The sequence below is a fragment of the Manis pentadactyla genome, chromosome 14 (genome assembly GCF_030020395.1).
Source record: "Manis pentadactyla isolate mManPen7 chromosome 14, mManPen7.hap1, whole genome shotgun sequence".
In the NCBI taxonomy this organism is placed as follows: Eukaryota; Metazoa; Chordata; class Mammalia; order Pholidota; family Manidae; genus Manis; species Manis pentadactyla.
In genome coordinates, this window is record NC_080032.1 from 20,851,796 (window position 1) to 20,869,952 (window position 18,157).

The following is an 18,157-nucleotide window of genomic DNA, read 5'->3' on the forward strand; positions in this document are numbered from 1 at the left end:
TCTTGGATAAAAAATTAAAAGCCTCACTTCCTGGCTGCTTGGTCATCTTCATTTCACTGGGTCATAAGTAACTTGGGATTACATCTAATGTAGCCATCTCACAAATGCAATTACTGTTGCTATGGTGGGCTCTGTAAGTATGCATTACTGAGATTAGCAGCTCTTGTCATGAGTTGGAATAGCCAATAAAGCAGAACACCACTAGAAAAAAAAATCCATTATCTATCCTTAATTTTATTATTCATTTATACTGCAAAAGAAATTTAAGCACAGCAGGCTACTTTAATATTTTTGTAAAAGGATATAATTTTGCTTACGATTGTTAGCCCAACCAATTTAATATATTTAACTTGAACAAATGTATTGTTTTCTAATATATTCCCTGGAGTCTAGAAAAGTCACAATCTATTTACCTTCCATCTGTTTGCTTCCCTGAAATGTCATCCGGAGTGAAATGCTGTTGCTTGTTTTCCTGATGATCAATTTAAAACTTAACACTTTTCCTATTCCAAGGGCCAAATCTGTTAAGATAGTCTATCTTGACCCAAATGAGGCATGCTTATAGATTCATAGACTCTTTCAGGTCCTTGAAGTTCCAGAAAGAGCAATGAAACAGTAATTTTCATGGTGGGCGGCTAATGTCAAGAGTAGATGTCCATCTAGTTCATATCCACATCTCTGGAAGGGTTTATTCTATTATTTAGAGCTTCTGTTTTCAGCTACAATTTATTGAGCGCTTTCCACATGCCAGAAACTCTAAGTGGCTTATGTGTATCACTTATTATGTAATCTTCACAACACCAAGGTATGGTTTACAGATGGATAAGAAACCAAAGTTCAAAAAGGCTAAGTCATTGCTCAAGTCATAATTAGTCAATGGTGGGGCAGGGATTTAAATACAGGTCTGTCTGACTCCACAACCCCAGCTCTCTATACTGTGATAGACTGAACCATTGCCCCAACTCTTGACCCTTTCCTGTATCCATGCCCTTGCCATGTAACTTCGTGGTTCCTCTCACAAAGGACAGAGTGTACTTCCTTGACCCAAGTGAGGGGGTTCAAAGAAAAAACTACAGGCTCAAAGAGAAAAGGGCAGAAAGCAGGTGATACATAAGGGGAAAACTAATGAAGAAAAAAAGAAAAACAAGATAGCGGTCAGATTCAGCAAATCAGACACCAAAATGCTCGCCTTGGTCTAACTACTCTTTTTTTTTTATTATTGAAGTATCATTGATATACAATCTTATGAAGATTTCATATGAACAAATCCCTTGGCTTTGGCCTCAGCCATGTGACTTGATTTGGCTAACGTGATTTGTAGATATGACAAAAACATGGGATTGGAATGTGTTGCACTGTGGGGCTTGCCCCCTTGAAATTCTGCCATTACCAAGAAAAGAACATGTCTTGGCCAGCCTACTAGTCCCAACAGGAGGATAAGAGACACGTGGAAGCCAACCACCAACTTGTGAGCAAAAATTAAATGTTTATTGTATGCCACTAAGATTTTGAGCTTGTTTGTCATACAGCAATAGCTAACTGATAGAAAACTACAGTTTACTGTCTCTTGAGTATCATATATCTCCATTACAAACAGAGAAAAATTCTGTTCTTTTAATTCAGTGACAGCACTAGTATTTATAGAAAAAAGAAATTATATAGCCACCAACATATGGAACATATCATCCACCTACTGCAATCTGATATCCTAAGACATTTTAGCCTGTGTTATTCATCATTATGTTCAGATGCCTGACTTGATTAGCTCATATAAAACCTTTGAGTCTGATATTGAACTTTGCAGGATTTAATTGATTCCTCCAGAAATCACACACACAGTTCTCCCTACCTATCAGGGAGATAGTTATCAATCTTAACCTTAAATCTGTTTCTCTGTTACTGCAAATAGATTCAAGAAACAACCTGAGTGCAGAATGAGCCTGAAATATGTTGTGGGGACAGTAATTCTGACATTCCTTTTCTTCAGAGTCTTTCAGTGCAACAAGGAAAAGGGAGAAAGGGAAAAAACTGCAGGCTCAAAGAGAAAAGGGCAGAAAGAAGGTGATACATAAGGGGGAAACTAATGAAGAAAAAAAGAAAAACAAGATAGCGGTCAGATTCAGCAAATCAGACACCAAAATGCTCACCTTGGTCTAACTACTCTTTTTTTTATTGAAGTATCATTGATATACAATCTTATGAAGGTTTCATATGAGCAATATTGTGGTTTCAACATTCACACATATTAGCAAGTCCTTACTCTTACCCTCCCCACATTGCAGTCCCTGTCAATCAGCATAGTAAGATGCTATAGAGTTATTACTTGTCTTCTCTGTGCTGTACTGTCTCCCCCGTAACCTACCTATATTATGATTACAAATTATAGTGCCCCTTAATCCCATTCTCCCTCCCCACCCGCCCTCCCCAACTCCTTCCCTTTGGTAACTGCTAATCCCTTCTTGGAGACTGTGAGTCTGCTGCTGTTTTGTTCCTTCAGCTTTGCTTTGTTGTTATACTCCACAAATGAGGGAAATCATTTGGTACTTGTCTTTTTCTGCCTGGCTTATTTCACTGAGCATAATACCCTCTAGCCCCATCTGTGTTGTTGCAAATGGTAGGATTTGTTTTCTTCTTATGACTGAATAATATTCCATGTGTATATGTACCACATTTTCTTTATCCATTCATTTACTGATGGACACTTAGTTTGCTTCCATTTCTTGGCTATTGTAAATAGTGCTGCAATAAACATAGGGGTGCATCTGTCTTTTTGAATTAGGGATTTTGGTCTAACTACTCTTTTATTAGAAAACTCCTTTATCTCACAAAGTCATCCTTTAGTCCCTACATCATGTTAGTGAAGACCAGGTCATGGGTTTCATCCCCAAAAGGATGGGCTTACTTTATTATAACCCAAATACCCCAACCAGTCTGCTCCCAGCCATCTCAACAGGAAAAACCTTATCTTGGAAATAAGGAGTACTGGATAGAAGAAGGGAGATATACAGCTGATTTCTTACCCTCAGCACCACTGACATTTGGGGATGATAATTCTTTGTTGTTGGGCTATGTCTTGTACATTAGAGGTTATTTAGTAGCATCACTCTGCCCACCAGATGCTGGTAGCACTCTTCCATTTATGACAACCAAAAATGACACTGCTAAATGACCCCTGGGGGACAAAACCACCTCCAGGTGAGAACTGCTAGGACAGAGCATCATAAATTTATCTCTAGCCCTGGGAAACCATCTCTAAGATGAAGCCCTACCAATATCAAGCAGAATCGTAAATTCTGTGTAAAGAATGAAATCAAACACCTTTAGAAGCTTCTTATGATAAGGAGAGCAAATACATGGTACAGATCTGCACATCACCTGCCCATGGCAGACATCACCGGTTGACTAACTATTGCCCTCTTTCATTCTAAGCCTGTAAAGACCGCTAGTTTCTCTGTGCAGCTCTGCAGGCAGTCATTGTCAATTGATCAAAGTTGGTATGGGATCATCACATATACTACTGCTCATATTGCTCTCCTTGCCACCTCTCCACTGAATTACACTACCAGAGAAAGGTCTCCGCCTCCCTTCAGTCCCAACATGGCCAACAGATGAAACCCACTACCCTCAGCAATGCACAATGGTGAAAATTCTCAGCTGAAAGAAGGTCCACACATTCCCCTATGGAAAGTCCAAATTATGAGAAAAGAGGGTATATGCATAATGAACACCACCCCTTAACGTAATCCCAGTAGCCTTGACATTTTCCCCTTCATCCCTCAGTTGGGAGTCATTGCTACAGACTATAGACATAGTTGCTGGGAAGAAAAAATTTCTTCCCTTTTCTTCATTTGTCCTTTAAAAAAACATGAAAATGTTCCTTATGCACAGAACCCTTGATATATTGAATTTTCTTTAATAATCCAATATGGATTTAATTATGTTTTTAACTTAATGTGATCTGAGTTATGACTGTTAAGTTTGAATTGTTCAACATGTACGGCTGGCTAATTGAAGGCAGAGCTTTCTCAAGCTCTGGGCTAAAATAAATTTTTCTCTCAGGGCACTCCTTCCTTGCAAAAACTAAGAGCTGCATTTGCCAAGCACAGTTAAAAGGGGAAAAAAATACCCTCCCCCTCCCTTGCTACCTCTGTGGATGGCAGAGGAGAATGGACTCCATTTGATTGTGAGAATCTAAGATGCTACACAATTTTGTAGAATGGTTTTTGCCCAAAGGAGTAAGTTTATGTGGAAAAACTGGGCCAAAATGTCTTCTAAATATATAGCAGTATTCACACCTATTAGAGTGACTAAAAGAACAAGAATATGACATACAAAATGCTATCAAAGGTACTGAGCAACTGGAACCCTCCTATGTGGCCGGGGGAAATGCACAATGGTACAGGCACCCTGGAAAACAGCTAGGCATTTCCTTATAAAGTCAAGCATACACTTGCTATTCAAACCAGAGAGCCCACTCCTAGTGAAAGCCTACATTCACACAAAAACCTGTCCACAAATGTTTATAGGGGCTTTATTCATAATTGTGAAAAACTGGAAACCACCAAAATGTCCCTCAACTGGAGAATGAATAAAGAAACCATGGTATATCCCCACAATGAAATACCACTGAGTGATAAAAAAGGAATGAACTCCCAATATGTGCAACAATGTGGATGGATCTTAAAGGTACCAGATCCAAAAGGAAACACATTGCTAATGTATTATTCCATTTGCATGACATTCAGGAAAAGGCAGAACTATAGGGATGCAGACCATGTCAGTGGTCGCCAGGAGCTGGGTTGGTGGGGTGGGATTTGACTGCAAAGGGGTAGCGTAAGGGAATTTGGGGAGGCAGTGGTGTATTTTGATTGAGGTAGTGGTTACATGATTATGCATTTGTCAAAACTCATAGGACTGTGTACCATAAAGAATGGCTTTTACTGCATATAAATTTAAAAATAAATAAAAATGAAACAAATTGAGAGTGGCTTCTCAATTGATCACACCATCCACAAATCAGAATATCTCAGAACACATCTCAGCCTCATCTGGAAAATGGGGCTACTTCATGGGCTGTCATAAGGATTAAATAGGACCAAAACACTACGTGTCTTGTGCATAGTATGCCCTCAATAACTGGTGTTTATTATTATATTATTATTTATTTAACTAACCCTTACCCTGGGCCAGGCTCCAAGTGTTAGATTTACTTACCTGTCTTGTCCACTGGGTTATAGACTTCTACTGGGTGGATTTTGTGCTCAGTAAATACCTGTGCACACACACCTCAGTGCCTACTCCCCTGCTTGCACAGGGAATGCAATCGATAACTTTTTGTGAAATTGAAATGTTGTCGGCAGAGATGGATAATTGTCCCCTGACTTCCATTCTTCTGTATTTAGTAATACTTCAGAGTTTGAGCTGGAAATGTGGAATTTTAGTCTAGCTAGAAAATACATTTCCCAGACTCATTGCAGCTAAGTGTGGGCATGTGACTTGGTATGGCCAGTGGGATGTCGGCAAAAGTGAGGTGCGCCCTTCCAATCTGTGCCCTTAAGAAGATGAGTGTGCTGCTGTTCAGAGAGCCAGGACTGCAGACATTGCCTCCAGCACGGAGACAGAAGAGACAGGTGAGGATCGGTGCTCTGCATCTAGAGGTAAGCAGGAAATAATAAACATCTCCCTAAAGCCACTATTAAAGCAGGGAAATGAGTACCCTAACTCACACAAATGGATGCCCACTGTACATACTGTTCCTTCCTTCAGTTGTTCAAGGATGTTTAATGGTTGACAATGGCTATGGAGGTGCCAAGGGCTCTGTGACTGGTCTCTGCCCACTGTAAGCTCATAATGTAGTTGAGAAGGAAAAAACCTACAGCCCAGTTTAATAACAATATATAAATTAAGGTTTGGATGATGCAAACAATGTCATAAGACCTTCGTTGATTCAACTATTACTCAAATACCTTCTAAGTGCTGGGTACTGTTTCAGATACCAGTAAGACAATAAAGGGGAAAAAGTCAGGGCCCCTACTCTTCTAGTGCTTATATTCAAGTGAGGAGAAGGCAGGAGAGAAGGTGATAAACAAGCAAATAAATGGACAAGAAAATGTTAAGCAGCAGTAAGTGCCTAGGTGAAAATGAAGAATATGGTTTGGCAAACAGAAAGGAACTTGGTGGTTAATATATATGGGGTGGTCAGAGAAGGCGGCCCAGAAGGTGACATTCCAGCTGAGACCTTAATGATGAGAAGGAGTTAGCCTTGTGACAATCTGGGAAAGGGTGCAGAAGGAACAGCCAGTTCAAAGGCCCTAAGGAGGTGTGAAAACCTGAAACACTTGAAATTCAGAAGGGCCAGTGTGGTAACATCCCAGTGAGAGGGGGACAGACAACATAAATAGAAATATTATTAAGTAGCACAAACCACCACCATGACTACATGATCCAACTCCAGGCACAGGCGCCTGTCTGAAGCTGTTGTGTCTTGTCCAGCCACCGGGGCCACGTGGGGATGCACACACTGGGATAGTCTTAATGTTAGTGACATTGGCTGAGCACTTGGTAGGGGCCAGAACCTGTGCCCAGCACTTCACCTACCAACCTCCCTAAGTCCTCATATTAATCCCATGAGATGCTCTTATTATCCCCACTTTACAGATAAGGAAATTGAGGCACGCAGAGAGATTAGGCAACCTGCCCACAGTCACCTAATAAATGCCAGAAAGTGAACCCAGACATCAGCAACTGAACCCAGCTGTCCTGCTTTGCTCATTCAATTGTTCCCTTATTTCTCTTTCACACCCTCTACCCCATCCTGTAACACAGTTTAATTCAAAACAAAAGACAAGACTGATTTTAACTCAGAGCTGCCTTCTGCCATCCCTTGAGTTCTTTCAATTTGAGTGCCTCTCCCCTTTAATTTATTCATGTAATAGATATTTACTGATCGTCTACCATATGCTAGGCGCTGACAGCGATGGGTCTCTTTCCTGACTTTGTACCAAGAAATTCTTTTACTCTTGCAAAAGCATGATTTTCAAAATGGTGACCTGGCTCCATTGTTTATTGTTAGGCTGCATTTCTTCCCCTGCAAATCTTATGGAACCTTTCTCAGTACAAATATTTGCCAATACAGGCTGAAATAAGTTGGGGTTGATGGCTGGGGCAAAGATTGTGAACACAAAATGTCCATCCTTTTCCAAGCGCAGTTGATTTTAGTGCAAATCCTTTCAGCTGCTTGATTTTGGAAAGTAACATAAACTAGAGCTACAGAGATCAGCACGAATAAAGCTCGACCAGGATGCTGAGAAAAAAAAACTAGTTACAGAAGGATTTGTATGCTTTGTTATCATTGAAATGATGTGCAAAACAACACAGTATGTTTTGTTTTGGGATACATATGTAAGAGATAAAAATATAAACACATGTATGGGAATTATAAGGACCAAATTCAGGATGTGAGTTACCCCTGGTGGGGGTATGAGGGAAAGACGATCAGAAGGGGACTCAAATTGTTTCTGTGCTGTATTATTTCTTAAACTGAATGATGGGTACGTGGGTGTCTGTTGTATTGTTCTCTGCACCCTTTCATATGTCTGAATATTTTGTACATTTAAAATAGTTGCTTTAAAATAGACATCTGGATAAGTTATACGGTTTCTATTAGGTCGAACCATGAGAAATTGCCCCCATTCGACCATTTTTCTACTTACAAAGGAGCAATTTCATATGTTCATCCCAGAACACAGATCTGCAATGCATCAATTCAGCCAAAATCAGCCTTTCTAATAAATCTCACTTAAGAATAATTAAAAATAGAAAATGATGGTCTGGGTTGATTTGTGTGTGAGCGTGCGTTCTTGAACTCCAATTAACGACAGCTTTCAAGGGACAGAACTAAAATTAACCTAAGAGCGAAGATGTGCAGAGAATGGGAAAGACATACTGCAACAAAAAGTGGACAAATGAAGCACTGGCCCCAGAAATCAGGGTGGGTGATCATGCCTGCTGCGTGACTGGTCGAGAGAGTCTGTAACTGTCCTTTGTCATTTCTCAGCAGCCTGAAGTCCAGTGAGGCAGACTCTTGGCCATTAAAGCCATAAGGAAAGCTTTATTAGAAACATAAAACAGGCCACTCATTTTTAAGGTGCTTGAGGAGATTTTCATTATCTTACACCAAAGGAAAAAAAAAAGAATCTATTTATGTCAAGTATTGGAATTTATTCCAAGAACACAGAAATAATGAGAAAACTTTATTGCACTGCTATCATTTCCCCCACTTCTCAATTCTTTCCAACTGAGATTTGTCCCCAGAGAGATGAGTGATGAGCCTCTTTTTTTTTTTTTTGCCAAGGCTTTAAATAAAAAGAAAAAAAACCGAACTTTTAATGAGAGCAGGAGGGGGGCCCAAGACTGCAGCACAAATGAGTAAAGCGAACAAACTATGCTTAGATAGGGCAATTGGGGCTTTAAAACTTGAGTGTACGTAAGAAAGACGTGGGAGCTTATTGGGAATGCAAATGTCTGCTGCCACCCAGGTTCTGACTCAATAGGTCCAGACTTGAGCCCCCAAACAGCACGTTTTTAACAAGCACACAGGGTGAGTCAGATGCAGGACGTTTAGGGGCCTCACCAGGCGAGAGCTGTGGGAGGAGGGAGTGGCTACCCTAAAATTAATCTGATTCTCCCAAACACTGTTCTTCATCAAAGAAAGGGTAATGTTGCCATCTGCTTGGAGTTCATTCTGAACTCGAGAAAACATTCTAAGCTAACTTATTCCATTTGCCAGTCAACAGAATTGTTTCATTCACTTACTCATTCAACAAATAACACACCTAGAATGTACCGGGTGGTGTGTTATGGTACGAGATTCATGTTCACAATAAAACGGGAGGAAGAAAAGGAGGGAGGTGGCCAAAAGAAAACATAAAGAAGAGAAATACGGATCAGCCAAGAAGGAACGGAAAGGATTTTTAAAGAATTTTTAAAAAATCACCAGGCAGCCCACTGTGGAGACATAGTAAATAATTTATAAAGAATACTTTATATATCTTTTGCTGAATGTACCTAGATCCTTTTCATTGTCCCTTCCAGATGATAAGCTCCAGGCAAAACCACCTCATTTGTGATCTACATCTAGAGAACACACACACTAGGGAAATTCTTGTAGCTTTTGAGACCTTAAGGATATGTTGCAGCACCACAAACATGACTGGGCTCGAAAGAGAATTGTACAGGCCGGGCTCTGAGGTCTTAGAAACATGTGATGACCACCTGGGGGCTTCAGGAGGCACAGGGAGCTGCCTTCTGACTGCTTCTCCTGTGAGCTTAGAACTGGCCCTCCCCCAGTCCTCTGCACTTTATCTCAGCCGAACAGTCCATCCAAGGAGGACACTGGTCTCAGTTTGTCCAGGAATGAAGGAATTCTGGGGACATGGAAATTTCAGTACTAAAACCAAAGAAGTCACACACAGGCAAGCTGGAACAGTTTGGCCACCATACCTAACTCATCTCCCTAGATGCCAACTAAAGGATGAGAGAGACAACCAGACATGCACACAGAGACATTGTAGGTGCTCAATTATTATCTGTAGAATGAAAGAACAATGCATAACACAGCATCGGACACAGAATAAAGCTAGCAACTTTTATTGTTATTATTATTATTATTATTGAAACTAGTAATAATTAAGCACCTACACAGCATAATGCCTAATGTGGCAGACATTCTGCTAGGTCTGTTCTTAAAAATTAAAATAAAATCTCTGATGTCACCTTTGTCACACATATGCCTTAAAGTGGGCTGCAGTTTTAAGAGATTAAGGGTTTGGCTGTTTTTCGTCATTTGGGTTTGTCTGGTGGTGGGGAGGGGAGTACCATAAAATTAAAGGAATTGTTTGACAAAAACTTGATATAATTGCTGTTTATTTTAATTCTCTATGTTATATATAGCTCAACTCCAATAAATGATAGTGAAAATCAAAGCTTATCTATACAGTTCATAGGATCCAGGTCTGGGAGAGAAAGAAAATAAGAAACAAAAGGAAACAAGCTTGTTTGTGAAACTCCTTGACTATTCCTCTAACCTGGCATGTTTAGGTAATTCTGTTTCCACATGAGGGTCTTGTTCCCTGAACTGCTTGATAATTCCATGAAGTCATGATGATTAGCCATTTAGATGCTCGTCTACGAGTAAAGTCTTTTCGGCACAAACAGAGCTGCCTTCAAGGGCCCGGGGGTGCTGACCCCGCTCATCACTACAGAAGGCTGTCATGTGGTGGCCCCTTCAACAAGCAAACGGACTCACAACTCTGCTGCTTTGCCGCCCCCTACCGCCTCCCCTCCCACTGGACACTGTGCTGAGCTTGCAGTCGGTTCTCCCCAAACATCTGCTGATTGGACAGTGCCTTACACGCCCCTTTTGCATCTCATTAATGACCAACCCACCCTCTTGGAAGCCAATCCCAGTGCTTGCCCCATTTCTCTTCTCCGTAGCCTTAGAAATGCAGCCATCCACCTGGACAGCCAGGGAGGTTATGGGCCCCTTTTCTCCTTCTGCCCCGGGAGGACTGTACTATTAACACCTTGACTGCCCTGGTAGAGAACAGGAAATGAAATTGGGATTACATTAGCTACACTTCTTCTTGGACATATAAAATCTCTCTCTGCTATGCCAATAGCCCCAAAGACCTGGTTACATTCTGGGACTGCAAATACAAAATGATGTAACCAAAGTGAATATCACAAATGGCTACAATTTACTAAATGCCAGTTTAAGACAGGCACAGAGCTAGCAATATACACATAGCCTCATTTATCCTGACAACCATTCTTGTGGTTAAAACCACAGGCTTCAAAGTCAGGCAGATCTGGGTTTAAATCTCAGTTCTGTGGCCTATTGAATGGCCTTAGACAAGTGACACAATCTTCCCAAGCCCCACTTTTGTCACCTGGTGGTGACAATACTCACCTAAAATGTTGGTATAGAGAGTCAATGGCGGAATGTATCTAAATCAATTAGCACAGTCAATGTTTAGGTAATGGTGTTGATGGTGATCAAGAAGAAAAGAGGAGGAGAAAGATAAACTAATTCAGAGTCTCATCAACTTGCCTAAGGCCACACAGGTAATCAATGACAAATATGGGATTCAAAGCTAGGGTTAGCTCCTTTCCAAATGATTTTTAGCACCAGAAAACTCTCTTTAAACATCTCACAATTCTGGGCATGTGCATGCCACCTCCTATACAGTCCTACTCAGACGGAAGTTCAAAGGAACACTTAGGGTGCCAAGGAACACTGTTTGAAAACTGCTGCTCCTTTTACTCACTATTCATTAATTAACAATTAATTTAATTTAATATTACTTCCTATGTATCAGTTCTAATGCCATGTAACAACCAAGCACAAATAATAGACATTCATTGCTAGTATATCTAGGAGCCCACTGAGAATTGGCTGATCTAGGTTGGGCTGAACTCCACCTCTCTCTCCTCTTTCTAGAGCCAACAACTAATCCAGCCATGTTCTCAAGGTGATGGTAAAGGTACAAGAGAACATCCAGGAACACCCAGGTGTCTTGAGGCACAGGCTCAGAACTGGTATATTGCTGCTTCTGCCTCATTCTATTGGCTAAAGCAGTTCACACGGCCAAGCCCAGACTCAGAGTAGAAGACTGCAAAATTAGATGGGAAAGGGAGTGGTATCTTAGGACTTACCAGGTCCTTTAGCATGCTAAGAAGCGTATGCGAATCTCCAGTGAATGACACGTGCCACACTACCTTGCCAGAATGTTCTTTTTGCAGACTCCTCGCATAGTTTGGCAAAGCCCCCATGGGTAGCACACGGCTGTCCTTGGCTCCGCCCTTCTCCTCTTCAATCACCCCTTTTTACTCAACAGTTACAGTCATACCTTTAATATAGCACAGCACAAAGTATAGTGCAAAGCCTGCAGACCAGTTTCCTACTAGCTGTGCGATCTTGGGTGAGACATTCTCTCTGAGCTTCAATTATCTTCATTATAAAACAGACAGTCACACTTGGCTTCATCTTTCTGGTGATTAGCAGATTAGACCACCTAGGCAAAAATGTTTTGTGAATGCGATCATAATTCGTGAGCTCCCAAGCAAATATTTTGAGACGCTTCTCTCAGCCCAGCTCCTAATTAATAATAGCAGAGTCTGCCCATAATTAACTCGAAGAGGACTTGTTACAAGTCTAAAAGTCTGGCCATCATCTGTAACCCTGACATAGGGTAGGAAGGGGAAGTTGCTTCATTGTTTGCACATAGAAGTGGGGAGTGGTATCATGTGGGACAGTTCCTGGAATGTTCTGAAGCCTAAGACACTCTTGGGGTGGTTTCTGTCTACAAAGTAGAAAGAGAAAGAGATGCTGGAACTGGGCCAGCTCATCTGCATCCAATGGCAACTTTTGTCCTCCAGATTTTTCCAGACACTCTGGCTGCTTAGTTGGTATTCTGATGGCGGCAGTGCTCGCTGAAGCCAACTGGTATCCCAAGTGGAGTCCCCTGACTCCATTCTGCTTTGTTCTTACTTCCCAGAATAGGGCACTGGAGGGAGGGGAAGCTCATTTCTGATTAACAGAGTATATGTAATGCTTTTGCAGCTCACAGCCCAGATTAGTTGATTTCATAACTGCAGGAAGGTGTCCCCTCGTGTAAGGTTCTGCTACTGTCAAAATAGCTAACATGAAGTTGGGTCCTTGTGTTTTGGTTTTCTTTGCTTCTCACACCACATTTTCTCTTTGCTCACATCTCTATTTGCTCTCTGCCTTGCGCCCTTAAGCCCTAGGTGGGTCAGTCCTTGGAACTGGAGTGGGCACTAGAACTTGTGCAGCTAAACCACAGCATCTTGCCCTGTCTATCACTCCCTGATCCAAAGTTGAAATCAATCTACTGTTTTTTGGTAAGCATCCTCCCAAGCTCTCCTGAAATACCTCTGGTGACGGGGAACTCACTAAATCGCAAGGCAAAGCCATCTTTTATAGATCTTCAGACAGTATCTTAGGACCCCATGAAATGGGGATACCCCCACTTGCCTCCCCAGATTAGGTAGAAATGAAAGGAGGGAATAAATATCAAAGACTGAGCTAAACATCAAAGTCCAACTGGTGACTAGAGGGAGCAGCCAGAACTTAGTCCGAGATCCATGTTTGTTCCTTTCACACAGAACGATTTCCCTGCGAGCTACTTACAGCACTTGCTCCTTTACTAATCAGCATTGGAGAATGGCCTGTGTTATTCTGGATAGGCAGTAGCCTCAATTTTTACATAAGGACTGATTTGTTTACTCTGGAATGAACGAGCTCCATTTTTTCCCTTCTAAATCAAGTCTTTCCTAATGAAGGGAAAGACTGTTACCCTTTCCTACTGAAGTCCCAAAATGGGAAGGTGTTCGGAAAGCCACCCAGGCCCATGGATTTTGCTCAGGATTTACACCAGAAGCAACAGCAGTTACCTTAAGAACATATATCCCCCATCTTTGTCTGTGGATTAGGGTTGCTAAATTTAGTAAATATAAAGACAGAATGACTAGTTACATTTGAATTTCAGATAAACAATGAATAGGGTTTTTGTATAAGTATAACCCATACAATATTTGGCATATACTTATACTGAAAATCTATTGTTTATCTGAAGCACAAATGTAACCAGGAGTCCTGTATTTTAGAGGACTGACAGTTCCCTTATGGGTTTCACTCCCAAACTGCATCTAAAACTTCCAGCAAGCTTCTAGGCTGTGAGAACTCAGATAGGAGAAAGGAACTGCATGGGAGCAGTGGCTTCTGAATCGCATGGGTGGTCCCAGGGCCACGGTGTACTCTTCCTCCTTTAATCCTCACTCACACATTTAGCAAAAGCCATCGGGGTCAGTATCATATCCCATTTGTAAGTGAGGTGATGGAGGCTGAGAAAGATCAAGTTGTTTGTCTTAAAAATCTAAAGTAATTACATAGGGAAGTTTCATGGAAGGTGAGACCATTTTAAGCAAAATGAATGAGTAAGAGGAGAGGATCCAGGAGTGAGAATGGCTTGTCCTGGGGATACTGGGTGTAGGAAAGAAGACACTTCTCCCAGCACCTCACAGAAGAGGCCACAGACCTGAGGACTCCTCAGAGCCCAGGACGCTGCTAAGCCACTTTCATGAGTAAATTGCTTTCCCAGACCACTCACTCCTGCGGCTGGCTCACTCCCGAGCGAGCTCTGATTCTCTCTATCTCTGCCTTTGTCTCTCTCCTACCTCTTCCCTTCCCGTGCTGCTGCTGCATGCTCATCTCAACCTGGTGGTCAGCTGGCAGCAAAACTGTCCTGTGGACAAAAGTAGAGGCCCTCCTCCCTTGCCTCACAGACCTGCATGGGGTTGGGGACTCACAGCCTGATGGCCGAATGGAACTTTGATCTCCCATTTGTCACAGCCCCTCTTGTGGGTAAAACTGCCCCTAGGAGACAGAGTGGCCGGGCCAGGCAGGATTCAGGCATCCCTGGGGCCTCCCGCCAAATTCCACCAAATGCCCCTGGCCCAACCATGATGAGCCTGGTCTAGCTGGAGATGAGAGGCAGGGAGCACTGGGAGGGAGGTGACAAGGAGCCGAGGAGAAACACTGGCGGTGAGGAGGAGCCACTTAAGGTGTCTGAACAAGACAGCTGCCATGCGGAGGGGCTGCAGTGCTGACAAAAGCTTGTTGGCCAGCTGCTGAAACCCCTTCAGCTTCAAGAGTTCTCCTGTAAGAGTGTGAGGACGGATTGGATTCCAGCTCAGGTGCCACTTGTGGGACTCCTGGCCTTCGGTCAGCAAATATATATCAGGCATCTTCTAGCTGTGGAGCATCGACGCAAAGTACTATTCTAGATGCTGGGGAGACAGCAGAGAACAAGAAAGACCTGGCCTCTGCTCTCCTGGAGGGCACATCCTAGTGGAGACACAATTAGCCAATGGGCAAGTGAATAAATAAGCACAATTTTTTTCAGTAGGCAGTAAGTGCTTTGAAAAAATAAAAGTAAACAATGGGACAGCGGGGAGCTGGGGAGCATCACTAGGAAAGGTAGTCAGGGTAGGCACCTCTTGCTTGGGGGCAGACCTGAAAGATCAGAAGGGGCCAGCTATGCAAAGATCTGGGGGAGAACGTTCCAGGCACAGGAAAGAATAGGCAGAAGGGACCTGAAGAGAGAACAGACAGGCCACGTGGTTGGAGCAGAGAGAGCCCCAAGGAGAGGCAATGGAGTTGAGGTCAGATTGGTGGGAAAAGGCAAATTCACACAGGGCTTTGCAGGATGAGGTAAGAAATGTGAACTCACCCCAGTGCATGGGTGAGCCTGTGACTGAAGTGATAAATGATGACAACAGGGCAGAAAGGTACCAAAAGTCACTTTAAAGATAAAGACAGGGCTTTATGACAGGTGGGAGGTGAATAGCCCAAGAGGAGCACCGATCTAGCTCGGTTCCATTCCAGGATAGCTATTAGCAGTGGGCAGGGGAGCTCTGTCACAGATGCATCTTTCTCATGCCGCCCTCTCACATCCATGAATCCTCATCTCTCCGGCCACTTGTCCCACTGGTCATAGAGGTAAAAGATTTGAGCATTCCTACTGGGTTTGGGGAAGAACAAAGAACCCTTAATAAGCCCTGGTAATAAGCTATGGATCCAGTGCAGCTTTAGCAAAAAACAGCACTGGGGTTCCAGCCCAAGCCCGGCTAATGATAAAACAGCACGTAACTCCTTCCTTGTCATCTTGTACACACTTGTCTCCTTTGGGGACCTTGGGCAAAAAGGGGTGGCTGACCCAAGGCTGGATTTGGTCCTTCCTGGGACCACCTAAAGCATCCCAAAGCTCACAATGGCCCCTAACATGCATAGAAGAAACTCTGAAGGATATATTTCAAACTGTTTAAAAAAAAAAAAAAAAACATTGGAGCCAAGATGGCAGCGTGAGTAGAGCAGCGGAAATCTCCTCCCAAAACCACATATATCTATGAAAATATAACAAAGACAACTCTTCCTAGAATAAAGACCAGAGGACACAGGACACAACATCCAGACCACATCCACACCTGCGAGAACCCAGTGCCTCACAAATGGGGTAAGATACAAGCACCGGCCCCGCGGGACCCGAGCGCCCCTCCCCCCAGCTCCCGGCGGGAGAAGAGTAGGCAGAGCAGGACCGAGAAGGAGCCCAGGACTGCTGAACACCCAGCCCCCGCCATCCGGACCAGAGCGCAGACACAGTGCGTGTGCGGGGGGCCCTGGATACTAGGGAAACAGGGCAGCAAGAACAGTGAGCGGGTACCGGAGGCCTGGCACCGGAGGACATAAGAAAAGCGAGCAGCCATTTTTTGTTTTTTTTTTCTGTTTTGTTTTGGCGAGCGCTTTTTGAAAGTCTTAAAGGGATAGGGACCCCAATACTAGGGAAACAGGGCAGCAAGACTGGTGAGCAGATGCCTGAGGCTGGCGCCGGAGAATAAAGAAAAACGAGTGGCCATTTTTTATTTTTATTTTTATTTTTATTGTTTTATTTTTTTAATTTAAAAGTTTTTTTTTTTTGGGGGGGTCGTTGTTTTGTTTTGGCAGGTGCTTTTTGGAAGTCTTAAAGGGGCAGGGCGGGACACTTAATCGAGAGGTAGAGAATCCGGGGATCTCTGGGCACCCTAACCCCTGGGCTGCAGGGAGCTCGGAGGCCCCTTACGGAGATAAATAGCCTCCCAGCCGCTCCCCCTCCAACGCGACTCCACCACTTTGGAGCAGCTGCCCGAGCCAGGCCACGCCCACAGCAACAGCAGAGATAAACTCCATAGCATCCAGGCAGGAAGCAGAAACCCTGTCTGCATGCAGCTACCCAGCATAAGCCACTAGAGGTCGCTGTTCTCCCAGGAGAGGAGGGCCACAAACCAACAAGAAGGAAAGTTCTTCCAGCCGTCACTCGTCCCAGCTCTGCAAACTATTCCTATCACCATGAAAAGGCAAAACTACAGGCAGAAAAAGATCACAGAGACAACACCAGAGAAGGAGACAGACCTAACCAGTCTTCCTGACAAAGAATTCAAAATAAGAATCATAAACATGCTGACAGAGATGCAGAGAACTACACAAGAGATATGGGATGAAGTCTGGAGGGAGATCACAGATGCAAGAAAGGAGATTACAGAAATGAAACAAACTCTGGAAGGGTTTATAAGCAGAATGGATAAGATGCAAGAGGCCATTGATGGAACTGAAACCAGAGAACAGGAACGCATAGAAGCTGACATAGAGAGAGATAAAAGGATCTACAGGAATGAAACAATATTAAGAGAACTGTGTGACCAATCCAAAAGGAACAATATCCATATTATAGGGGTACCAGAAGAAGAAGAGAGAGGAAAAGGGATGGAAAGTATCTTGGAAGAAATAATTGCTGAAAACTTCCCCAATCTGGGGGAGGAAATAATTGAACAGACCACGGAAATACACAGAACTCCAAACAGAAAGGATCCAAGGAGGACAACACCAAGATACATAATAATTAAAATGGCAAAGATCAAGGACAAGGAAAGAGTTTTAAAGGCAGCTAGAGAGAAAAAGCTCACCTATAAAGTAAAACCCATCAGGCTAACATCAGACTTCTCGAGAGAAACCCTACAGGCCAGAAGAGAATGGCATGATATATTAAATGCAATGAAACAGAAGGGCCTTGAACCAAGGATACTGTATCCAGCACGACTATCATTCAAATATGATGGTGGGATTAAACAATTCCCAGACAAACAAAAGCTGAGGGAATTTGCTTTCCACAAACCACCTCTACAGGACATCTTACAGGGACTGCTCTAGATGGGAGCACTCCTAGAAAGAGCACAGCACAAAACACCCAATATATGAAGAATGGAGGAGGAGGAATAAGAAGGGAGAGAAGAAAAGAATCTCCAGACAGTGTATATAACAGCTCAATAAGCGAGCTAAGTTAGGCAGTAAGATACTAAAGAGGCTAACCTTGAACCTTTGGTAACCACGAATTTAAAGCCTGCAATGGCAATAAGTACATATCTTTCAATAGTCACCCTAAATGTTAATGGACTGAATGCACCAATCAAAAGACACAGAGTAATAGAATGGATAAAAAAGCAAGACCCATCTATATGCTGCTTATAAGAAACTCACCTCAAACCC